At 43.7% G+C, this 21,424-nt stretch overlaps 1 protein-coding gene and 1 pseudogene across 1 annotated transcript in view; one reads left to right on the top strand and one right to left on the bottom strand.

Annotated features, from left to right (window-relative positions):
* Positions 1-290: 290 nt before the first annotated feature.
* Positions 291-21,424, bottom strand: part of LOC148119370 (uncharacterized) — a 33,915-nt pseudogene continuing 12,781 nt past the window's right edge.
* Positions 8,540-21,424, top strand: part of Agl (amylo-alpha-1,6-glucosidase and 4-alpha-glucanotransferase) — an 84,126-nt gene continuing 71,241 nt past the window's right edge. Inside the window, exon 1 of the mRNA XM_087897617.1 lies at positions 8,540-8,937. The gene's annotated coding sequence lies outside the window, so the exon portion shown is untranslated. The remainder of the gene's footprint in view (positions 8,938-21,424) is intronic.

The following is a 21,424-nucleotide window of genomic DNA, read 5'->3' on the forward strand; positions in this document are numbered from 1 at the left end:
GGAATAGTCCAAGGCTTTAAGACCTCAAAGCCTACCTTCAGTGACACACTTCTGCCAGCGAGACCACACATCCTAACCCTGCTCAAGCAGGGCCACCAACTGGAGATAAATACACAAATGCCTAGATACTGTGGGTGGCAGATCATTCAAACCACCATCCTGGTCAACAGGAAGATGTGATGGATTCTCAGAAACTCAGAAACAGTGTTTTGCTCAACACCTTGTTATGGTGTTTACATTTTCTTGCTTTTCTTTTAAGCTTATTCAACATAAAACAATCTTCTCCATCTTCACTGTGGGGGCCGACCACGGCTAGGACCACAAGTGCCTCTGAACTAGAATTCCACGGCTGAGTCAGCCGCAGCCTCAGCTTCTCTGTCAGCACCCAGGGGCACAGCGCTCCTTCTGTGGGTGTTCGTCCATCTCCCCTCTTTTAAACCTTGCAGGTTGCTCACCCTCTCGACCTTTGTACTAGGGCCTACAGTCTCAGGACGGCTGATGTGCAGGGTAACAGGTGTGTGGTCTCAGGAGGGAGGTGGACATAATCTCTGAGATCCTGGATGCCCTCCTTGGGAAGGTACCAGTAGAAATGTCTCCAGAAAAACTATCCCTTCATGAAGTATGAGATGTGATAGACGGTAGGCTTCACTACAAAAAGGTTGGGTATTTCTTGTCTGCCAGATTAGGTTATCTGGGCATACGGACATTGTTCTTGACAGCCAGCACTTTCTCCTTAAGAAGGAATGCTTAGATGGCAATCCTGTTAGGTACTGCTGGTTTTTTGTTTTGTTTTGTTTTGTTTTGTTTTGTTTTGTTTTGTTTTGTTTTCTCTTATTTATTTTGAAGCAGTCTCACCAGGAGCCCTGGCTTGCCAATAACTTGATACGTAGACCAGGCTAGCCTTGAACTTGCTGTGATCCTCTTACCTCTATCTCTCAAATGGTAGAACTTTACGTGTGTACTACCACAAACAACCCAAAGATCCATTTTTTAAAAATACAGGGCATTAAAGCTTACAAGGTTCAGTCTTAAAAGTCGTCGCTTGGGGTTCAGAAGATGACGCTCCAATAAGTGCGTGAACTAGAGTCTGAGGACTCAAGAAAACGAATCTTCTCGCACACATGTTCTTCTTATTCATGTGCTCTTCACTGTTCTCTTTCTACTCTAATAATCCTGTCCTGCTTCCAACTCCTCCATACTTCTTCTTCCAGCTTCTTCTTCTAGTTTTCTCCAAAATCTCTCTTCCTCTGGAGGCTTGAAGCAAAAGAAGGAGTTACAAGAATAGCTCTCATTGGTCAGAAGCACATACCTAGGCTAAGGCTGAGCAATAAAGGCAGAGCCATTGCCATGGCAACATAAGGTCCAAGGTTACAGAAGAAAGTCTGTGACCAGACGGCAGGGGCTGCAGTGAGATAATCTTTGAGACGCAGGTCATTAGTTGGCAGACTGGCAAGCAAAGGATGGGCATGCTTTAAGGCTAATGTGAGATTAGCTTGGGAGGGCGCTTTCCTCCCTGCTGGCAGAGTGAATCCTATCTTGCTCTTGCTCTCTATCTCTCTGAGAGCTGTGGCTCAACAGCTTCAGACGGGCCGGCTGTAATTCCTGTCCTTGGGCATCTGTGAATGTCTCAATAGAGGTCTGTTTTGCCTAGACACCAACACTGACCAACTGTCTGCTGAGGAAGATAATTGTAGGAGCGCAGACATCTAAGGCTATACAAAGACCTGGCTGAGAGAGGAAGGGTATTGACTGTGGTTACTTTCTTGCCAGAATCATGCATTGCTGGGAAAAGTCACCCAATATACCAATGCATTGGGGAAACTGTGCCCAGCAAACAATTACCACACTGTAGTGCTGCGGAAGGAATCTCCAAGCTGTGGTGTGAAGGGAAAGAGCGAGGAATCTGCCACGGGGACAGGAGAGGGAGCTCTTTCTTATCATATTGCAGATAAGTTGATGAGATGTGCATCTCTGGTGACAATATTCCTTATCGCCTTGATAAATGCCCTGTGTTCTCCACGAGATTCGCATCTCTGAGGGGTTGACCTCTGAAGTACTCGCAGGGCTCCTGTTACACAATTCTGTGGTCCGAGGCAATGGGGTCTCATTTTGTGGTTCTGGCTGACCTGGAACTCGGTGTGAAGCAGATCTATCTCCACCAGCCTCCTGAGTGCCAGATTAAAAGGATGCACTACCAAAACCAGCCAAAGACACTCTTCTCAGTCAGATATACTTTCATTCTATTCTAAAGGATACATTCCAAAAATCTTTGGCACAGTTGTTCTCCAACTGTTAATCCAACCAGTCGAGAATAAGACCACCACCACAACTTTTGGGCCAAATTTGAACCAAACTTTATTGAGTACTGGCCAGAATGATGGACACTAGCCAGGTCCCTACCCAGGATTCCCAAAGAAATGCTATGATTTCACTAGTTAGGTGCTTGTAAAGGCAAAACTCACAAGCTACATCACTCCCACTTTTATGCAATAAGGGACAAACATACATCTGACATACTTCCTGCCTATGCACCTCCTGCCTACAGTAGGCACCCTTAAACCCAGAGCCACCTCTCCAGCCCCTGAAGTTTGCATCTTATACATACAATCCAGCTACTGCCCTGTGTAGCTCTGGCAGTCCTGGAACTCCACATATGGACCAGGCTGGCCTTGAACTCAAAGAGAATGGCCTGCTTCTACCTCCAGAGTGCTATGATTAAAAGGGTGCACCAACATTCCTGGCTTCTTTGGTTCTTCTGATGATGACTTTCATCTCTCTAGTTTGTTTGTTTGTTTCTCAAGACAAGGTTTCTCTGTGTAGTTCTGGCTATCTTGGAACTAACTCTGTAGACTAGGTTGTTCTTGAACTCACAGAGATCCACCTGCTTCTGCCTCCCAAGTGCTGGGATTAAGGTGTGCGCCACCACCACTCAGCTCCACTTCTCTTAATACTGTGCTTTTTTTTGATAATATATATATATTATAGATTATATATATAATAAGGTATCTATGTATATATGTATGTGTATATATAACCTTTGAACATATTTTAAAGGTTCTTGCTATACTCTCTAACTATTTTCTTCTATGATCTCACTGGACATTTTTGTAAATGAAGAAATGCACACTTAACCCAATTACCCAGACAACAGACAGCTGTTTCTATAAATAGCTTAGAATCTATTTAGGTTTTTTTGTCTGATGATTTTATGCTATATATCAGATCAATTTAGGATGTGTTTTTTGAACAGTTATTTCTGAAGATTTTAGTTGCCTGTCCTCATTTTATAGACTTCCATCTATAAAATGTGACTTCCATCATAGTCTGCTCCTTAATATCTTTGTTTATGAATTCAATCAGTTCTTTCTTTATTTTGGGTTTTCAAGACAGGGTTCTTCTGTAGCTTTGGAGCCTGTCCTCGAACTAGCTCTTGTAGACCAGGCTGGCTTCAAACTCACAGAGATCTGCCTGTCTCTGCCTCCTGAGTGCTGGGATTAAAGGTTGTGCCACCACCACTGGCTTAGTTTCTTTAATTTTTGTGAGTTTAAGGAGGTTTTATATTTTTCTGCTCTGTGAATTATCTATTTCCTCAGGAACCATTGTTTCATTTTCTCTTGATTTCCTTCTTTGTTTTATAAGTGTCCTGTGACTCTGGAAGGATTAAGGAGCCTGTTGCAACTTAAGAATGAGGCCATGGAAAGTCTAACAGGTCATATTGTGAAAGAACAAAGTTTATCATTAAACCAGCCTTACCTTGAGCAGATAACTGTTTTTTTTAAAAAAAAAAAAAAAAGAACAAGAAGAAAAACAGCCCTGCCTCCTGCTAGCTCCCAAATACCCATAAGTCAATCAATGACTTTTTTTTCACAAGAACAGTGGGGGAAGCATCCTGAAAGCACACGATAGGCAGAGAATTTTAGGTGTACCACTAGGACAGACTGAAATATGCAAACAACAGGTACGTGGGTGAGCCCTTAACAGAACCCCCAAGCTGCAGTCAAGTCCTGGACACAACCAGGCACATAGAGGATGTTCTCATTGGCAGCGCCAGCCTAGAGTTCCCCATCAGTGTTGGGATCCTAGAACCGACAGCAGGACCTCAGGTGAGGAGAGAGCCAAGATCCTAGATCTGTCCCAAGAAGAATGGGTTACAACTTCTTCCTAGTTTATCATCATACTCTCTGCTGTGCTCTCTGAACAGTGCCTGATGCACAATTACTGCTTATAAATGTCATTCGGGAGCCTCCCCCGGGCCAAATTCTAAAGACATAATCAAATGTGATTTCATGGAAACCCGGAAGTTGAGTCTGTGGTGTAGATCTTTCCGTGTTTCTAGAAGTGAGCATTCTCCTTGGGCTACAGAGTCTCTTCGCCTTTTCCAGCTGAGCAGATGCTCACCTCTTCCCTTCTCCAGTTTCAGACCCATCAAGTCTTCCCCTTAAACTTGTATACCTTGGGTCTTCTGGTGGCTCCAATTTTGTCCCCTCATTCCCACAATTTTGGCTTAACACATGGGTCTTCGGGCTCTAAAGCGCTACCTGAGTTCCACCTTGTGTAGCCCCACTTTGCTGTAAACTGAAAGACATCAGGGTTGTTTGGGATGCTCAGTATCATGAGGATCTGGGTTTGGGCTAAATATCCAACATGCCCTGGGCATATATATGTGTTACTATGAATATTCTGTCCTTGTTGATCCAATTGGCACATCTGGGCTTTAGTTCAGTTGTCTTTCCTTTATGTCCCACAGATATAGTAAGCATCTGCCATGAGAGTTTGGGAAACTCTATATCTAGGATGGAAATGATCTCCCAGATCTTCAATTGTTTTAGTTTGTTTGCTTGTTTTGTTTTGCTTTTGAACCAAGACACCTCGCCTAAATTCCTGTAATACCTACCAACTACATCTTCTATACCTCTCTGGACGATAGAGGGAGGCGGCTTTATATCGAGAGGAACAAGGAGTGAAGACTGAAGTATTGGGATGTGGCAGGCCTGTGTCCAGACACAGTCTCACTTTAGGCAGGACATTGGAACACACTGGACTTGGACAACCAGTTACCCAGGAAGGGCTGCTTCTATAGAGTGACCAGTCTGCAGGGGACTTCACACAACAATCTGCCTCCATTAAGGACCACCTCTCTGATTGAATCCAAGTGTGCTTTATAGCTAAGTTTATTTCAACTATTACCCCCCACCAAAAAAAAAAACAAAAAAACAAAAAAACAGACTGCAGTTACGTATCAGGTTGACACACAGCTTAGCTTCAGGACCAGAACCAAGTCAATGCAGCTCTGATTTTCAGAAAAAGGAAGAAATTAAGGCTAGGATTTGCTCAGCTGGTAGAGGGCTTGCCTCATATGCATAAAACCCTGGGTCCAGTTACTGGCACAGCATAAATCTGACCCCAGAGGCAAGAGGATCAGATACACAGTTCAAGACCAGCCTCAGACAAGTGAGACTATGAGACTACACTTAAAAAAAAAGAGTAAAATTAAGTTCTAAAAACTGAAGAACTGGGGCTGGAGAGATGGCTCAATGGCTAAGAGCACTGGCTGCTCTTCCAGAGGTCCTGAGTTCAATTCCCAGCAACCACATACTGAACTCACAACCATCTGTAATGAGATATGGCGTCCTCTTCTGGCATGCAAGCATATATGCAGGCAGAATGTTGTATCCATAACTAAATAAATAAATCTTAAAAAAAAAACTGAAGAGCTTGGTGACGACCCCTTATAAACTCTAGAATCAATCAAAAGATCTTAGAACAAAAGCAAAAATTTTAACATTTATTTAGTATGTATACATCTGTGAACATACATGTCTCAGGGGCACATGTGAAGGTCAGAGGGCAAGGTGCTGGAATTGCTTCCTCTCACTGTGTGGGCCTCAGGCTTTAGGCATGGAGCTCATTTCCTTTACCCACAGAATCATCTGCCAGCCCCAGCAAAGGTTTTTGACTAGAAGCTAATTCATAATTAACTAATCATTCTAGGTTAATTTCCTTACATTTATTAGGACGATATGTCAGAAGCAAACTATTGAAATAACCGACTGACTCTCCAATGGCATGTACTAAGTTTGGTAACAGTTTTGTTTTTCAAGCTCCTGGTTGCTTCTGAGCTTCAGCAGACTGTCTATGACACTCCTCTCCCCAGCTTTGCCTTTGGGCACCACTTGGATGTTGTCACCCAAGTGTTCCATCAGAACAGAGCACCTTTTAATTTATTTATTTTTTCCTTTGTGGTGCTGGAGCGTGAACTCGGGGCCTTTCATATACTGTACAAACACTCTACCACTAATCCCTTCCCAAGCCTGAAGCATCTTTTGAAAATGAAGAATGCAGTCCACTGTCAGTCATGATGACAGCTGCAATGATATAGCACATCTGTCGGTCATGGTAGTGACAGCTGCAATGACAGAGCACATCTGTCGGTCACGGTAGTGACAGCTGCAGTGATATAGCACATCTGTCGGTCATGGTAGTGACAGCTGCAATGACAGAGCACATCTGTCAGTCATGGTAGTGACAGCTGCAATGACAGAGCACATCTGTCAGTCATGGTAGTGACAGCTGCAATGATAGAGCACATCTGTCGGTCATGGTAGTGACAGCTGCAATGATAGAGCACATCTGTCGGTCATGGTAGTGACAGCTGCAATGACAGAGCACATCTGTCAGCCATGGTAGTGACAGCTGCAATGATACAGCACATCTGTCGGTCATGGTAGTGACAGCTACAATGATACAGCACATCTGTCAGCCATGGTAGTCACAGTTGCAATGACAGAGCACATCTGTCGGCCATGGTAGTGACAACTGCAATGATAGAGCACATCTGTCAGCCATGGTAGTCACAGTTGCAATGACAGAGCACATCTGTCGGCCATGGTAGTGACAGCTGCAATGATAGAGCACATCTGTCGGTCATGGTAGTGACAGCTGCAATGATAGAGCACATCTGTCGGCCATGGTAGTCACAGTTGCAATGACAGAGCACATCTGTCGGCCATGGTAGTGACAGCTGCAATGACAGAGCACATCTGTCGGTCATGGTAGTGACAGCTGCAATGACAGAGCACATCTGTCAGTCATGGTAGTGACAGCTGCAATGATAGAGCACATCTGTCGGTCATGGTAGTGACAGCTGCAATGATAGAGCACATCTGTCAGTCATGGTAGTGACAGCTGCAACGATATAGCACATCTGGCAAGCTGCTAACAAAAATCTGAGGAGGTCTGAAGTTAAGTCTAGCCAACCTGTGGACTAGACTTCAGCTTGTCTAAACTTAGCTGGTAAATCACGTATGCAGACCCCTCAGGACTTTAGAAGGAGCAGGGGACTTCCTGACAGAGGACTTGTCCTAAAGGAGCCAGCCCAGCAAGCTGATTCAGTACCAGAATGGGAAACCAGGAACAGCTCTAGACCAAACAGCGATTTGTTGATCATATTTATTTTCAAAAACATCCCGTGCTGGTTAGTTTTTGGTCAACTTGACACAAACTGGGATCATTTGGGAAGAGGGAACCTCAGCTGAGAAACTGCCTCCACCAGACTGTCCTGAACACATATCTATAGGGCATTTTCTTGATTAATAACTGATGTGGGAGGACCCAGATCCCTGTGGGCAGTATCACTCGTGGGCAAAGATCCTGCAGTGTATAAGAAAGCAGGCTGAGAGTCGGGCGGTGGTGGCACACACCTTTAATCCCAGCACTCGGGAGGCAGAGGCAGACGGATTTCTGTGAGTTTGAGGCCAGCCTGGTGTACATGAGTTAGTTCCAGGACAGGCTCCAAAGTTACAGAGAAACCCTGTCTCGAAAAACCAAAAAGTTGGGGGAGAAAAAAGGAAGGAAGGAAGGAAGGAAGGAAGGAAGGAAGGAAGGAAGGAAGGAAGGAAGGAAGGAAGGAAGAAAGGACGAAAGAAAGAAAGGATGAAAGAAAGAAAGAAAGAAAGAAAGAAAGAAAGAAAGAAAGAAAGAAAGAAAGAAAGAAAGAAAGAAAGAAAGACCACATATACCACATAATACAATTATAGAAATGACAACCCATCCTCTCTGCCCAATTCTACTGATGGCAAACAGGTCATAGGTGCCATCTACATTCTAAGTAAAGAGAAAAGGGGATTGCATAAGCTATGAACATTAGAGGTCAGGGTTATTGGGGGCTATCTGGGGGGTTTCTGTGCCTCAAGCTGGTTCTTCAAATACTCAAAGCATGGGTTTAGTCCTGCTTCAGGACTTGCTCCGTGGGGAGGAAACTTGTGAGCCCGAAACCACGAGGAACCTAGGGGGATTGAGGAGACAAACTGAGGCCGACGGGCGCTAAAAACGAGCTTTCGATTCTTTGTACTTGTTCTAGACTTTCTTTGGGCACAAGACCAGCCTTATAACGAAACCCCGAATTTGAAGTCAATAAGTATAAATGGCCACATGGTGGCAGCAGATACCAGGAAATTTCTGGCATTTCCAGCGCCTTCCTCTAAGTGAGAACAACTTTGTTTCCTTTTATGGCGACTCAGCGTTTCCTCTTTCTGATCCTTGAATGGGGAAGGAGGTGTTTCTCCTCCTCCACTCCCAAAGCACTGTTCCTGGTATGTTACCTACAAAGAACAAGGGCTGTATCCTTCACTACTCCTAGAGCGACAGTAGAGGTCCTGGAGAGGAGCAATGAGCCCCCTGAAACAGGGACTTAAGACTTGAATGCTACTGTACTAACAGCCCCAGGCGGTAAGTCTTGCCTGTCTCACAGGCGTGGTGGAAAGCCCACGTCGTTCAGAGGTGGTCCTATATTAGTGCCCTTATACAAGAAGCTTCAGAAACTTGCTGCCTTCCACCATGTGAAGACTCAGTGAGAAAGGCATCGTCTAAAATACCCTCATTAGACATCGAATCTCCAGGAACGTTGATCGTGGACTTGCCAGGCCTCGGAACTACAAGGTACATGGCATTTTGTTATAATGGCATGAACAGAAACAAGGGAAACTGTAGTGATATATTTTTGTGAAAGTATCTCTTGCATTAAAAATAAGAAGGTGTTTTCCAGATCTTGCCACCAAAGTTAATAAGATGCCTTGAGATCATTCAAGACTGCATACTTGAACCTGCTGTACTTGGCCTATTTAAGTTTAACCTGCCTTTGAGAGAACAAAATACCCACCTTGGATTGTGCATGCAATCAACTTTTACAGTCTAAGTTAAATGATAGCTTTAATATATTTTTAAATTTTTGTTTTTATGTCACATGCATGAATATTTTGTGTGTGTGTGTACAGCATGTGTCTGGGGCCCATGTAGACCCACAGAGAGTGCCAGGTCCCACGGAACTGGAGTTACAGATGGTTGCTGTCATGTGGGTGCTGGAAATTGAACCTAGGTCTCTTCAGAAAAAAAAAAAAAAAAAAGCACTTTTAACTGCCTAGGTATCTCTCTAGCCTTTTACAGCTTTAGTCTTAAGTTATATATTCTTCCATGTCCCTGATCCAAAATTATGCATGTATGTGTGGAGATGCATATATATGCACTGTGGTAATCACTTGCTAAAAACAGCAAATAAGTTGAAAGCAACCTTACAACAAATATCCACCATAAATTTTGCGAACAACATGGATGCAGCTTGACAGTGTGTGCTTGCAGTGCTGAGAGCTTCTGGGTTGGTTTCGTCAGTAAGGTGACCTCTTCTCTTGCAAAACTCTGTCAAAGACGTCTGCAAGGAAGCTTCATGCCTTTCTCATGTTATGTGCTCTGTATTGTTCAGTAAAGGCAGAACAACGCCCTTTGTGAGCGACCAACAACAGGCTAAAGACCTGTACGTACAAATGGCGGGCAGATCGAAGCTGCAGGGAGAGAAGAGACGAATTTAAAGTTGAGCTTGCTCTAGGTCAGTGAAGGGAAAGTCACCTGTTTTCATTCCTGAATGTGACCACACGGTGCCCCGCCTGTGGTGCCCTGCGGTTATCTTTACTGCATTAGCAGGTGAAGGAAATGAAGGGAGGCGGGAGCGTGTAAAGGAGCCTGCCACCCAAGTTCTATAAATGAGAAATTTGAGGTGACCAGATTATTAGAATCATTTTAGATACAGAACCCCGGAGCCTGACAACTGATCAGATTAGAGAGAAACAGTATTTGATGAAATGTCCCCTCAGCTTCCTGTGGGACCAGTTCCCAAAACCTTCCCATTTCATCAGGTTGATTATAACTGTAATAACTATATTAAAATTGTGGTAAAATTAAGGCTGAAAATATTTGGAGTTTTGTTTATTTATTTAATTATTTATTTCCATGCCATTTTTAACCCAGGCCGGCCTCGAACTCACTGTGCAGCTCAGGGGCCTCCGGCTTCCACCTTCTACATACTGCGGTTATAGGCATGTGCCCCCACACACAGTTCATGCAGTATCAGGAGAGTAAACTCAGGACTTTTTACCTTCCAGGAAAGCATTCTATCAACTGATTGCCAGTACCAGTCCCCAAATATCATGTTTATCAGATTCTGACAAACTCAGGATTTCTCTATAGTAATTGTAATGTATTAGATGCTTTGGTTTGTCGTGTGCTGGTTAACTTAATTGAATCTTCGGGCCATTGGAGAAGATTCTTTTCTTCTTCTCCAATGGTAGGCACAATTTCCTTTGGAGTATGTAGCTGATTAAAAATGCATTTAAAAGGTCAGAGAGGTGGCTCAGGGGTTAAGTGCACTGGCCGCTCTTGCAGAGGAAAGGACCTGGGTTCAATAGCACCCACATGGCGGCTTACAACCATCTGTAACTGTAGCTTCATGAATTATAATGCCGTTTTCTGGTGTGCAGATGTGCGTGCAGATTAAAGCACCCATATACTTACATAAGTAAATCTTTTTAAAAATGCACTAAAACCATTGTGCATATATGGGACTATAATCACCGTGGACTCTAAATGGCTGTTGAATATATTTGATATATATATATATCAAATGATATATCATTTGATGAGATTGTTGTAAGGCTGTCATTCATCACTGTGGGAGAATGACCAAAAAAAAAAATTCCTGCTGTAGATGACCATCCAGTCAAGGTTCGAGCTCAATAACAATAGAAAGTAATTAGAAAGTAAATTCACTGCAAGATAGAGTGCAATGCAAAACAAACAAACAAAAAGAATAGCGTGGAAGAGAGTAGGGAATGAAGAAATGAGAAAAAATGTCTTGAAGTAGATGTTGAACATGGGTAGCTGCGTTGTCTTCAAATCCTCCTTCCTAAACACGTTTTCACCAAATCTGTGCTTCAGTGATTCCAACCCTTTTCTTGGTAACCATTTTGCTTCCAGAGACTTCTCTCTTCAAATCCCCCTTGCTGCTGCTGAACTGGAGACTGGTCATTTTCTAGACTGCTCCACAGAGGTCAGAGGGACCTCATCTGGTTGATACCCTGGGTTAAATTTTCTTCAGAAATTTCTAGTTCCCAAATAGGCACTGGTTTCTAGGTTTGGTCCAAACTCCAAGGGGCACATGGCACCTCTCTCCCTCAAATTCTATTGTCATGCTGCCTTGACAGCCCCAAGGGAACCTATGTGTCCTGAAGCTGCACCAGCAACCATCTGAAAACAACACAGTCCTCTCCTACTCACATACACACACACACACACACACACACACACACACACACACACACACACAATTCGGCACACCTCCCAAAGCAAATTATGTTCCCCAATGTGTAGCATGAGGGCCGGCTTGTTGGGGTTTCTGTTCCGCCCGGTACCCCACAACCGGCAATTCCCAAAGAAAATAACACAGAGTCTACATTAGGTTATAAACTGATTGGCCCATTAGGTCAGGCTACTTATTAGCTCTTATAACTCTTGTTACCCCATTATCCTTATCTACGTTAGCCACACGGCTCAGTACCTTTCTCAGCTGGGCGGGTTACATGCTGCCTCTTCGGTGGTCTGGGCAGGAATGGCAGAGGAAGCTTCCTGCTTCCCAGAATATTCCTGTTCTCATCAGCCCGCCTCTACTTCCTGTCTGGTTGACCCACCTATACTTTCTGCCTGGCCAATCAGCGTTTTATTAAAATACATGATTGACAGAATACAGATAATTCTCCCGTACCACCAATGACTTGATTTTGATAAAACCCATGACTCTCTGAGCTTCCCCCAAATACTAGCAAGCAGGGAAGAGGCCTAGACAGTATCTTTCTTTAGTATATAAAAAACTGAATTCTTCTGAACTTTATACATAATTACGGGACAATAAGAAAGAAAATAAAAACCTCACTAGCCATCCTATGATACCTGGAATCCTGTTATACTGAACTTACCTAAAAGATCAACCAGCTGTATCTCCCTGACCTCTATGGGGGCAGGGGAGGGGCACCATAGAAAAGTTCATCTTCAGCAGCAGAAAAAGAACTCTAAGAAAGTACTGGAATTATTTAAGGGTAAATTTGCTGAACATGGATTTGGGAAGAAAGTTTTGAACAGATTATATTTTAAAAACTGACAGTACAGATCTTTAAAACCAAACAGGTTATCATCTGGGGACAGCAAGGGTATCCAGGTCACTCAGTCCCCTGCCAAACTGGTTTTAGCTTTACCCGGCTAACCTTGTGGTTACCTCATTTTACTCTTGTTAGTGTTATTCTTTGGACCATTCTGGGATTCCAGAATAAGGGGAAACAGCAGACAATCTTCTTTGATTTGTTTTTGTTTCTGTTTGTTGAGACAGGGTCTCATTGCAGATCTGGCTGTCCTAAAACTCACTATGTAGTTTAGGCTGGCTTCAAACTCACAGAGATCCCCCTGCCTCTGCCTCCCAGGTGCTGGGATTAAAGGCATGGGCCACCATGGCCAGTTTCGTTCTTGGATTTTTGATGTTGTTTGGCAAAATCAATCGAGTAAGATCAGCACAGCCTTGCCCGTGAGGAACTTGGGAGGATTTGCTGTTCCCTTCACAAGGTCAGCCTGTCCTCTTCATATAGATGGAGGAAGAAGTTTGCTTAGGAAACTTGAGACTGATGGAAGAGAAAACTAATACCCTACCTGGAAGTCTGGCCCAGGGCCTATGAGCTACTACTACTGACTATAGATAGCTGTACCCTCTCCCCCCTTCCCCAACCGCCGCAATTTCTTTTGTAACTCAGTTGTGAGGCTATCCAACTCGACCTTTGAGGGTAATAGCATCCTTTTTCGGTGTCAAAAGTGCAGACACGCTTGCTTCCCTTTTCTTCTCAGATCTGGAGATAGGGCACTTGGAGGGGTTTTGGTTAGACTCAGTAAAAGTCTTCCGTTTTCTTAGATAAAGTCATCAGGGAAACATGAAGACAGGACCAGTCCTGGCACTGAGGCCCAGACTGAGCCAAGAAAACTGCAATGGTAAAGCACTATTTAAAGGCATCTGGCTCAACCTGGCCCACCTAGGCACAAACATGCACTCAGGAGAAGTCAGGGCCATGGAGGCTTTGGCTACTGGAATCCGATCCATATGAGTTAGGGGCTGGCAACAAAAAGTTGATGAACTAACAGACTGCAGAGTCTAAACAGAGCCTGCCCTCCTGGAGAGATTTGGTAGACTTTTCACTCTAGGAAAAGTGACTGAGGGAGAAATGAGACAAGCAACGGGCTTGAAGCTGGGCTCAGCGTCAACAAGAGTACTCTTGGTGAAGAGTACTCTTCACCAAGAGTAACACCAGGGAAGACAGAGTGTGTGTACTCAGGTGCAACCACTGCTGGTATGGCAGCTGCCGTGGAAGACTTCAGGCAGGACTTACCCACAAATAGACTATAGACATAGGTGAGGGAGAGAGAGAAACACACCGAGGGGGGTTAGATAGATACATACATACGTACACACACATACACACGCATACATACATACATACATACATATACAGACACAGATTTAGATACATAGATAGATATGCAATATACTTTCCATTGGTGAGCACTTTTAAACAAGACAGACTGAAAGCAGGCTGACCATTCACCCACCCACTCTCCACTTGCTCGGGAGTGTTAAGAGTAAAAGACAAAACAGCATTCCTGGGCAAGTACAAGGAGGCTTTCTGGGAAAGTGGCAGACTTGCTGCCCGTGTAAACTTGTAGATCGCAGGGCTGGGTGCTGCGGAGCATGAGCAGCAGCTGCTTCCACCCAAGCTTTAAGAGCGTGTTCTTCAAACTCTAGTGTTGGGTGCCGGGGATTAAATCTAGGACCTTGCACACAGTCTCTCTCTCTCTCTCTCTCTCTCTCTCTCTCTCTCTCTCTCTCTCTCTCCCCCTTTCTCAATGTGTGTGTATCTGTGTCTGTCTGTCTGTCTGTCTTTCTGTGTATATGTGTGTGTCTAATATTAGGGCTAAAAGGAAGATTTCACAACTAAAAATAACGGCATTAACACGGTGTTCTTCCGTATGCACAGGCAGCCCCTGTCCACCTAATACAGCTGTCTGCCGAAGTCTGCCAACGGGATGGTTAAAAATAGATGGCTAGTCTCCCCAGTAAGGGTGCTGCATGACAGATTTGTACAGAGTTCTATATCTATTCGTCTATATTAGTTACCTCCAACTATCCTTGTGTTCCCTTAAGAAAAATTTGAACAGGTATATGCCCTTCATATTCTTCAGGTTGGCCACTTAATATTTTTTTATGCTTAGATGATTGAAAAGTTTATTTGCCCACGGGTCACTATTACATTACAACAAGAATGAGGTAGGATTTATTTATATCTGTTTTCCAGTCTTATTTTCAGTATCAAAAGTAAATCTTTGTTCTTACAATGGGAGACAAGAATGAAAAAGGAAGTCATGACCGCGAAGGGTGCGTTCACCCACTGATACAAGGGGACTGATCGAATGAGAGCTCACCAAGGCCAGCTGGACTGGGACTGAACTAGCATGTGATCAAACCGGATTCTCTGAATGTGACTGACATGGGGGCTGACTGAGAAGTCACTGACAATGGCACTGGGTCTGGTTTCGTCTGCATGTACTGGCTTTTTGGGATCCTGGTCTGTTTGGATGCTCACCTTCCTGGACCTGGAGGAAGGGGGGAGGAACTTGGATTTCCCACAGGGCAGGAAACCCTGACTGCTCTTGGGAATGGTGAGGGAGGAGGAGAGGGAGTGGGGGGAGCGGGAGGGTATTGGGAGGAGGGGAGGAAGTGGAAATTCTTTAAATAAATAAATAAGGAAAAAAAAAGAATGAAAGCATTGTTAGAAGTAGCCTCCCATTCCTTTAAACCCATCAAAAATGGATTTTTAATGATCTACTTAAGTAAAAAAGTATGGGGCTGGAAAGATGACTCAGTGGTTATGAGTATTAACTGCTTTTTTTGAGGATCCAGGTTCAATTCCCAGCACCCACATGGCAGCTCATACCTGGCTGCAACTCTAGTTTCAGGAGACCCATGGCAAAACTTCAATGCACATAAAAAATAAAATATTAAAGACAAATTACTTAGATACAATGTAAATTTTAATAAGAACAATGAACTGTGAACCACCTGATTTAAATATATATATTACTCTTCCATATAGATAACTCATTTTCAGAATTTCTAAAAAATACATGAGGTAGGTTTTACCTAGGTTTATCAAATTTTTATTAATTTAATTGCTCCTCTTTTTTAAAAAATTTGTTTTCTTGTTTTCTTTGTGTTTTTGAGACAGGTTTTCTCTGTGTAGACCAGGCTGGCCTCAAACTCATAGAGATCTGCCTGCCTCTGCCTCCCGAGTGCTCAGATTAAAGTCCATGCACTACCGCTGCCCAAAAATTTAATTGTTTTTGTTGACATGGAAACACTTTGTTGCCTCAATAAAATGTAACTGATGTCAAAGTAATATTAAATCAGAAGCAGTGTATTCAAGATAGTTTTGTTGTGATTTTGAATGGACTACAAATTTAGAACTTGTAGCACGAATTATAATAATAATAATAATAATAATAATAATAATAAACCTTAATAATAAAAACCCGAGTCAGATATGGGGTAAATGCTGAAAGAGCAGAGAAGCATCAGACACTAGTTCTTATCGAATCCTCAGATCAAATGATCCTATCTCTAGGGATCCTCAGACTGAATGCCCAGAGCTCCTGTCTCCTCCCACCTTATATTCCTCTCTCCTCTCAGCCACATCCCTCCTGTCACCACCTCCCTAGTGCTGGGATTAAAGGTATATGATCCCAAGTATTGGGATTAAAGGTGTGAGCCATCGCCTCTTGTTTCTCTTTTAGACTGGATCAATCTTGTGTAGCCAAAGGTGACCTTGAATTCAGAGACCCATCTGCCTCTGCCTCCCGAGTCCTGGGATTAAAGGAATGCGCCATCACTGCCTGGCCTCTAAGGCTAACCAGTGGCTTACCTCCATATTCTGATCTTCAGGCAGGCTTTATTTGTTAGATCATAAAGTATCATCACAGGAACTAATTATATTCTTAGGACAAAACGAAGTGTTTTTAAAAAGGTATCACGGGCCAAGTGCAGTAGCACATGCCTGTAATCTCAGTATTTGGGAGGCGAAGGCAGGAGGATTAGAAATGGAAGGCCAGGTTCTATAACAATCTCGTCTGAAATACAAAAACAAGAACAAGCAAGGGCCTGGAGAAACAGCTCTCCAGAGGACTTAAGTTCACTTCCCAGCATTCATGTCAGGCAGCTCACGACCACCTCCGACTCTAGCTCTAGGGGACACGACAACCTCAAAACAACAAACAGACAACAAAAGGGCAAGTCCACAAGCTTAAAGTGTCTGGAACAAGAAAACAAAAATCACAAGATCTTTTCTATTTCTGTGAAAGGTATCCAGAGGGCAGGGCTGTCTGACAGATTGTCGTTCTAGTTTATGACGTAGAAAACAGCCCTTGCCACGACTTTCTGACAGGGCAGTGTGACAGCAATCGTAAGGGCTTGAATCTTTGGCTGGATTTTTGTCTAGTTACTTAGAGGAGGTGGCTGGAAGCTAGCTGGTAACCTAGGAACCATCGCAGTTCCTGTAAGAGAGAAATGACGTCATCACTTTCACAGGAAGCTGAGCTCAGCGGCAGCTCCTCCCAGCGGTTGCTTGGTGATTCTCGGCTCCAGATGGCCGCATGGCTCCCATAGCCAAGAATTAGCCCCTGGGATCCCTTTGAGAGAGGGAGCTGGATGTGTTGTAAGATCCCACAGGACATTCAGTGAATGGTATTGTGGGAAGCTTTTATTCCCACAGTTTTATACTTCAAACCATCTGGGGTAGGTGAGCAAGATTGTAGAGGCTCACAGAGCACTCAGCAGGTTGTTAAGGGCAACGGGCCATTGTTTTAGCTAGTTTTCTAGGTCAGCCTGTTCCAGGTAGCAAGTCATGCCTGGCAAATAGGCAGTACAGGCAGTGTCTTAAGTAAATTTCTAAGTAGATCAATAAATCGGTATCTAATAATTTGTCTTTTCTACCTCATTCTGCTTCAGCAGGCAGCTAACTTGTTCCAAGTGTATTTCAGCAAATTCCTCTATTGCTTCACCCATCCTGTGTGGTCTGTAGAGCAAATGAAGAAACAGAGGATATGGTTTCAGAGTGGAAGGGTCTTAAGAAACAAGCCAAGGTGTTGTTGGTGCTTATCGTCCCAAGGAACTTAGGCTTAATTCCTAGAGCATATTTCTCAGTGAGATTTTGGTTGTATAAACCAAAACAATGCATACAGAAATACCTAAATTCCAAGATGGCAATATGTTCCATATGGTTTCTTTTTTTTTAAGTCCCATATATAACAGAGATGATAAAAGTAGGGGGAAAAAAGTTGAAATGAAAGAAGAGAACCAATTCCACAGTGTTACCCTCTGTCCCCTACATATACAGAATTATGTGTACCCCAACGCATTAAAAATAATAGATGAAAAATTTAAAATAATAAAGCAGATTGACAAATGCTTTTTAAAAACTATTTTCTTTCCCTTGCCAAGTGCAGCCTATAGTCCCAACACTTTGAGGAAGAAGACAAAGGATGGCAAGTTCGAGACCAGCCTGAGCTAAGTAGGGGTTTTCAGACCAGTCTGGACTCAAGTCTGTGTCTCAAGAAACAAAGAACACAAGAGGAAGGAGCAAAGGAAGAGTTTTGGTTTAAGTGGTTTGCATTTAGAGAATAAAATGGGAAAGCCCAGAAACACAGCCACCGGGAGGACATGTCTAAGGTTCAGAATTTTTATGTGTGTGAAACATTGAACAACAAATACTGAGCTCAACAGTGGCAGCCATAAACTAGCTATTTTCTTCATGTACAAAGTACCATGATTCTACCAAAAAAACAAAATATTGAAATTAGGAACAGCAGATTTTTTTTTCTGATGGAATTCAGCAGTCGGCAGAATCTTGACAGACAAGTGCTATTGAAGGAGGTAGGGTGGGCGGGAAAAAGCCTCCAGGATGGCCAGGGAGCAAGTGTTGCCCCTGAAAGCTAAGGTCAGGCTGTATTTCCATGAATAAAACATTCTGGCTGCAAGTTTGGCAATGTAACCTACATAGCGATTTCCAGGCCAGCCCGGGATATAGAGTGAGACCCTGTCTCCAAAAACAAATAAAGCAAAATTCCTTGAAGAGAAGCAAGGGAAATGTGAGGGGTTTAAAAGGAAGAGGCATATTACTCTGGCAAAATAAGGGAGGGATGGCGTAAAGTACATAAAGTGATAAGTTTTAGAATTTTTTAAAAAGTCATTCAACTTGTAAAACGGTCAGCATGTGTCAGAGAAGTAGGAAGTTGAGTTCCCTAAATATGAAAAGAGGAGGCTCAGCCAGGTGACTCTGCAGGTGGCAGTCTTGCCGCCAAGCATGGAAACAGGAATTTGATACTTGGTACACACATGGCAGAAAAGAACAGACTTGTGCAAATCGTCCTCTGATCTCCACACATAGGCCGTACCACATGAATACCCTCACATACATGAACACCTTCACAAACATGAACACCCTCACATGCATGAACACCCTCACATGCATGAACACCCTCACGTACATGAACACCCTCACATACATGAACACCCTCACGTACATGAACACCCTCACATACATGAACACCCTCACATACACACGAATAAGTAAGCAAATAGGTGCAATTTTAATAAATGAAGGTGTGAGGAGACACATAGGTTGAAGGCATACAGGCATGCCTAGTGTCACTCACACGGGAACCTTTTATAAATCATCTGAAGATATTTTTTGTTTGTTTGTTTTTGTCTTGTTTGCTTGTTTTCTTTTTCTAGCTTTGTGGAACAACCCTCGCTGTCCTGGAACTCACTCTGTAGACCAGGCTGGCCTCAAACTCACAGAGATCGCCCACCTCTGTCCCCCAGTGCTGGGTTTGAAGGTGTGCACCACAACACCAGGCTGAAGATGTTAAAATGGATTTTGACTCGGCTAGTGCAGCACCAGGCCTGGGATTCTGCATTCTTTTTTTTTTTAATGTATATTCGTATTTTGTCTGCATGGATGTCTGTGTGAGGGTGTTGGGTCCTCTGGAACGGGGTGGGGTGGGGTTACAGACAGCTGTGAAGCTGTGAGCAGCCCTGTGGGTGCTAGGAATGGAAGCCAGGCCCTCTGGAAGAGCATAACCACTGAGCCATCTCTCCAGCCCTGGGACTCTGCTTTCTTATCAAGCTTCCAAGTAGTGCCAGTGCTGCTGGGCCCCGGGTGACCCTTTCAGGTAGCAAAGACCTGGTAACTCCTAATTTACCGAAGCACCTGAGAACCCGGTGAAAACTCTCTGCGTTCCACTATGAACTGTGTAGATGCGCCAAGGTGAGGAAGTGGGGGAAATAAAGCGTTACTCGTCAGTCATTAAACCGATTGCCACATTTAGCTAATGGCCATTAACGTAAGCCAGCCACGAGAATGCCTGTACTGATTTCTTACATAATCCCAGTGTGTGCTCGCCTGGTAACATGCCATGAAAACACATGCGGGATTATCAGAAAGTTCAGTGGTACGTGTTTAACACAGGAATTCCACAGCGGTAAATCTGTGGGTTTACATGAGCAGAACTGCTAAAGGCTCAGATAAAGCTCAGGCTTTGGAAGCCACGTACCTAGGCACCAAAAGGGTGTTTCTTGCTCTCTGCCCACTTGTGGCCTGTCCGTCGAGGAAGACCAGAGACATTTGATCAACATCCTGAGCCCTGTAGCACAAATAATAAAACCCCAGAGACAGATCCTAGGGTTCAACCTGGAGATCAGAAAAGCAAAGCAGCCAAGCTCTTACCTCTATGAAATCTTCAGACTGAAAGAGAGCAAGTTCCTGTCTCACCCCACCTTATATCCCTCGCTAGTGCTGGGATTAAAGGCGTGCACCACCACTGCCTGGCCTCTATGGCTAATTAGTGTGGCTGCTGGGATTAAAGGTGTATGCCACCACTGCCTGGCCTGTATGGCTGACAAGCATGACTGTTTTGCATTCTGGTCTTCAGGCAAGCTTTACTTATTAAAATACAAATGAAATATCAGCACAGAACCCTGCCAGTAAGAGCTTTGAATACATTAAGAAATCTAGAGCAAGCTTGTTTCCCCCGTGCATCATGCTTGGGTAGCATAGGCCTATCAAGTAACAAGTCTTCTCCCCAGACTCGGTGCCTGTGTTCTCACATTTCCCCATCTTGTAAACTGAGCAAGTACTTCAGTCCTAATTTGTATTCCAACTCTGCAACTAAAGTTTACAGAGTAGCAAAGAACCCCTGACTTCTGAGCTCTTGGCAGGATAGCCAGTAATGTATCCCTTTCCCAGTCTCTTCGCTCTAAATGCTAATTGTATCTGCTACCTGTAGTCTAATGGCGAACCTGAAAGCAAAGAGGACAGCATTGCCTACAAATGAAACTTAGGGCTAGAATCACCATACCAGAGGGAAGCCTTTCCTGTGTGTGACAGCCTTGGTGGAGTCTGTACTGTCTCTGACGCTATGCTGGTTTAGTCCACAAATTACCCTCTGGTCTATGTATTTCCATAATACCTTTGTGAGCATGCCAAAAGTTTAAGAACTCTGATTTCTAGTTCCCCTTTGTATTCTAGACCTTAACATGCAATAGAGAAATATTTTGTCTCTTTTTAAAAGATTGTAGTGATAATTAAACCATAGATATCACAAAACTTGGGAAATCTCTAAATTTCTGTTCAAGTATCAAATATGATCACTAAGATCACAGCTCTAATTTAGCAGATGAATAAACTACTTAAATAGCAACATCTCCCAGTCAAGAGAAATCAAATAACTGTCAGCACCCCATTATATCTTTTAAACCCCAAGAACTAGGGTAACTACTTGATATCTAATAAGGACACCAAATTAAGCATAAGGTATTTGTGGGTCCCGAGAGAGCTGGTTCAGTGACTAAGAGCATATGTGTCTTCCAGAGGTTCCAAGTTCAATGCCCAGCACTCAGATTAGGTGGCTCACAACTGCCTGTAACCCCACCTTCAGGGAATCTGATGCCATCCTCCAG

Source organism: Myodes glareolus, chromosome 17 (genome assembly GCF_982192425.1).
Source record: "Myodes glareolus chromosome 17, mMyoGla1.1, whole genome shotgun sequence".
In the NCBI taxonomy this organism is placed as follows: Eukaryota; Metazoa; Chordata; class Mammalia; order Rodentia; family Cricetidae; genus Myodes; species Myodes glareolus.